The following is a 5397-nucleotide window of genomic DNA, read 5'->3' as shown; positions in this document are numbered from 1 at the left end:
ACTGATAAGCAAGAAATTAAAGAAATAACAGACCATATGAAGGAAAGACTATCTTCATATATAAGGTTATTTCAAAGAACTTAAGTAAAACTCATCGTGGAAACAGTAGTTTATGATAAGAAAGTGACCTATTAATACCAAGTTATATTGAACCAAATAAATGAAATAATAAACCTATAAGAAATACTATTTAAAGTACCAAAGATGAATTTAGAATATACACAGACACACACACATATAAACCTTTTATAAAATGGTATTGTGTATATGATAAAAATAGATCAAGAGAATGAAGAAAACTGAAAACAGAGCATATACATACACACTTCTATCCATATACATAAGCAGTTTCATAAATATAATGATAAAAATTAAGTTATACACTACGGGTAAAAGATACATTAACCAGTTAATTCCAAATCGTGATGACCCCATATGTGTCAGAGTAGAACTGTGCTCCATGGAGTTTTCAATGGCTGATTTTTTATTTTTCAGAAGTAGAGCACCAGGATTTTTTTTTTTCTGAAGCATCTTTGGGTGGACTTAAACTTCAAATCTTTCTGTTAGCAAGCTAGTGCACCCAGGGACTTCACAAGACACATTAATGAACATTAATTCTAAATAAAAATGTGTTTTCTGTATGGGAGAAAACAGTAATATTTCACTCCATCTACAATTTAATTTGGAGCCCTGGTAGCACAGTGGTTAAGTGTTCTGCTGCTAACCAAAATATCAGCAGTTCGAATCCACCAGCTTTAGATGGATTAAAGAGAAACATGTAACAAAAGGGAATCATAAAGTAAATGAAGATCTGGGTCAGCATGCTAGTTTTCTCTTCTAAGCATAACAACAAGGAAAAAATATATAAAAGATGACGTGAAAAAATTTTGCCTCCATAAAATCTTGCAATACCATATGTCAAAAAATGTCACAAATAAAATTATATAGTAAATAAAAACTGAAAACATATTATACAATATAGACTAAGCGTTACTATTTACAACATGCAGAAATACATAATTACAAAAAAAAAATTATTCCAGTAATATATTTCTAAAGTTAAAAATAGTTATATAAAAAATTGGGAATACTAGTAATATATAAAAATAAAAAATAAGACTTTTTTACATATTAGTAAGAAATTATAAGTTAAAAGAGTAGCAAATGCAAAATTTTTGTCAATCAAAATGACAAATAATAAAAATGATTCCATCTTTTTTGATACTAATTCAGTGAAACTCCTTCAGATTTTGCTGGTAAGGATATAAATTTGTTCACAGTCCTTCTAGAGACCAAACTGACACCATGTAACAAAAACTTTTAAAATATTCATATACTTTAAAAAGTATTATACATCTTATTATAGATTTTCAAATATTGTTTACAAATAGGATATCACTATGGTATTATAATGAAAAATTAGAAACACCCTATCAGTTTATACATTATTATAAATTCAAAAGTTTTAATATGGTAAACTATGTAAAATAATACAGATTAATATTTAATTACTTGGAAACTGTAGCATATTACTAAGTTAAAAACAGTTAAAAATAAAATGCACAATATGAAATTAAAATACAAAGTTTTAAAAATTTCTAAAATTGATACTCCAAAACGTTAGCTGTTGTTATATTTTAGAAATAATCAGAGCCCTCTCAGTGACTTCTCACTGAAAATAGGAGATATTGATTAAAATCCTTTTTTTTTTTTTCCTGGTTGAACTCTTTTACAAGATACAGCTAAACGTAGTTTTCCTTATTAATTTCAACTTTATCATTTTTAAGGAGTATTCTTGCTGTAATTTATTTATCCATGCATTCACTCTTTAAGTCAATCAGCCCAATTTAATGACTATTTCTTAAATGCTAGACATTGTACTAGGTGCTAGGGATTAAGTGATGAGCTAAGCAGGATATGTTCTCATAGAGATTAACTTTGATGCAGTGGTTTTATACTTAATGGAGATTCAAGTTACAACACCAACTACCAACAAAATTACAATCTAATAATTTTTGCAGGTACTTAATGAGAGATTCACAGAGCTTTAACTTTTACTTGAGCATTGAGAAGTATGCTCAGTAGAATTGTAGCTCATAAGATTCTAATAGGTATTATAGGGAAAAAAAAGAAAAAGAAATCAATGTTCATATAAATTAGGTAAATGAGGAAATTATTTTATGTATCTTTTTCCTTGCAAGAATTATCAAACTTTTAATATGTCAATTTATGTCATCAGTTCTAGGTGAAAATTCTATCACCACCGAACTCTATTTTGCCAAAACTTTCAATATCTAGTTTTCTGTGGAATACCCTGAGGAAAAGATTCATTTAGAAATTATTTGTTTGAATGAAATGCTTGCCATTTCCTATGAAAAAATGCTTACGATCTGTAAATTAAGCAAATACAGGAACGTCATTCAAAAAGACATCAATCTTTAAATCCTTTACTAATTTTGTACTTGAAGGAAAGGCAATACATCTCCAAGACATAAAATGGAACCCCCCAAATACATTTCCATTCACATAATTTAAAAAGTGGCTGTCATATTGAAATACTTTAAAGCTGACAATTCAATTCCAAAAAAATTGAATTTTAATTTTAATTGGAATTAAATGCTGCTTTTTGAAGTATTATATAGCTTCTTGTATTTCTGTAGCAAACTACTAGAAAACTGAAATTAGAAAAGAAAAAAATACCATTCATAACAGGGATCTATAGGAAGAACAATGAGAGAAGAATTTATTTACCATTTATCAAAATATGCAAAGAGCTGCAGTGGTATTGAAAGTGAGTTCAAAAATGGATTAGTGGAAGAAAGAGAGTCCGGATACTTCTCTGTGTATGTATGGGAACTTTATGTGCTCAAATTGTGACATCAAATCAAAAAATTAGTTAAATGACTATTTAACTAATATATGGATAAAATTGGCTAGCAATTTAAACTTCACAATTAAAAAAAAACCCTAGTATCAAACTATATAAATAAAAAAATAAAGACAATTTCAAATTCTAAATTTGGAACCTCAAACAATTTAAAAATGCCAAAGAAAATATTAGAGAATATTTCTATATTCTTGAGGTAGAGATTGCTTTTCTAAGCAAACTAGGTCCAGAAAGGAAAACTCTGATGTTATATGGCTTTTTTGTATATTATTATTTATTTTTTATAAATTTTATTTTTAAAGCAGTTTTAAGTTTACAGAAAAATTATGCAGAAAGTACACAGAGTTCCCACATATACCCCTGTGCTGAGAATCTCCCAGAACAAGGGAAGAATGATGACAAGGACCTTCTTCCAGAGCCAACAGAGAGAGAAAGCCTTCTCCTGGAGCTTGCACTCTGAATTTGGACTTCCAGCCTCCTAAACTGTGAGAGAATAAATTTCTATTTCTTAAAGTCATCCATGTGTGGTATTTCTGTTATAAGAGCACTAGATAACTAAGACAGTAATGTTAGTCCTCTATTTTTGTTCTTCAGTATTTTTTGGCTATTGTGGGTCTTTTGCTTTTCTGTATACATTTTACAATCAGTTTGTTGATGTCCACAAAATAAATTGCTAGATATTGGTTGGGATTTTATTGACGGCATAGATAAATATATTTTTATGACATAAAATTTTTAACACAAATAATATTAAAAAAAGGCATCAGATTTGTAATGAATATAGTACTTACAACATGCATAAAAAGATGAATATGCAGAATACATAAAATACTTTTAGAAACCAACCTAATAATAACAAAAAATATACATATAAGATGCACAAAAGATCTGAGCATGTGTTAAAAAATTTTTTATAACCAGACTTTATGGTTTGATTGACACTGGAGGGACCTCAGAAGACATGGCCCCCAAACTCTCTGTTAGCCCAAAACTAAAACCATTCCAGAGGCCAACTCTTCAGACAAAGATTAGACTGGACTATGGAACATAAAATGATACTCGTGAAGAGTGTGCTTCTTAGCTCAAGTTGATACATGAGACTAAATCGGCAGCTTCTGTCGGGAGGTGAGATGATGGTCAGGAGCTGGTTGAAAGGACATGGGAAATCTGAGGTAGAAAGGAAGAGTGTGCTGTCACAGTAAAGGGTGAGCAACCAGGGTCATGAAACAATGTATGTATAATTTTTTGTCTTAGAGACTTAACTCGAATTGTAAAGTTTCGCTTAAAAGTACAACAATTAAAAAAAAAGTTTTAAAACAAACAAACAAAAATTTATAGACAAGAATTAATACGGCTTCCCTGGGAAAGGAGCTAAACAAAAATTAGTCATAAGGCCATTTACAAGAAACAATAACTTTAAGAAGAATATAAACTTATGCAAGTTTTGCTTATTTGCATGAGCTAGCAATACTTAGCATCATGAGTGAGCAACACCTATCCAATCAAGATAAAATGTAGCATTCAGGGTCTAACTTTGCCACAACAAAAAGAAAATTGAATGTGATTTACCAATCAAAGCAAAGGGCAAGATATTTACTCACAAAAGTTTTAAAAGGGTGTTATAGCTGTGTAAATTTGAGCCCCTTCACTATTTTTCAGTTTGGAGAGCTCCCTGTTCATGAACACTTTCTCACTCGTTAACCCCTGTTACCTCTGACTCATTAATCAAATTTTTCTTTTTGATGCAGGCAGTTCACAAAAGAAATCAAATTAGTTAAGAGAAATCATGATAATATATTCAAACTTAAAACAATTTGAGAAAAGATAAATCAATCACAATAATTAAATATTCATATATTCCACTACATATATTTATACATTTCACTATTTTTTTTTTTTTTTTGGCAAAGGGCACACTCAAAGAATGCCAGTAGATGTGTAAATTATAGATTCCCAAAGGGCAGTTTATTAATATATCTCAATATTTAAATTGATATACCATTTGTTCCTCCACTTTCACTTTTAGTATAGTAGTATACAAAATACTTAGGATATGATCAAGGGTATATGTACTTATGATTGTATAATTAGCTATAAATGTTATTTATTTTATTGAACATTTGGAAATAAACCAAATGTACATTACTATGGAAATGATGAAATAAATAATGGACGCAATAGTGTTTAAAAATAATTAGATATATGCATTTACCTATTGAAAAATTGCCAAGATGTTCTACAAAATGTGAAAGCAAGCCACAAAACAAATATATGATAGGATTTCTTATTTATATGATTTATGTGTTTCTTATAAGATTCTTAATTAATCGCACAGAAAAAATGCCTGAGAAGATACTTGCATAGCTGTATTATTTGTCTTTGGTGATAGAAGACGGTAGATGAGAGAAAGATGGATAGACTAGATAGATAGACAGATAGAGACAGATAGATTGATAGGTAGATGATAGATAGGTAGGAGGTGGAGTAGGTCTTGCAATTCTTGTTTTCTA

This window comes from Trichechus manatus, unplaced genomic scaffold, assembly GCF_000243295.1.
Source record: "Trichechus manatus latirostris isolate Lorelei unplaced genomic scaffold, TriManLat1.0 scaffold00158, whole genome shotgun sequence".
NCBI classification, from domain to species: domain Eukaryota; kingdom Metazoa; phylum Chordata; class Mammalia; order Sirenia; family Trichechidae; genus Trichechus; species Trichechus manatus.
Note: the sequence above shows the minus strand (reverse complement) of the source record.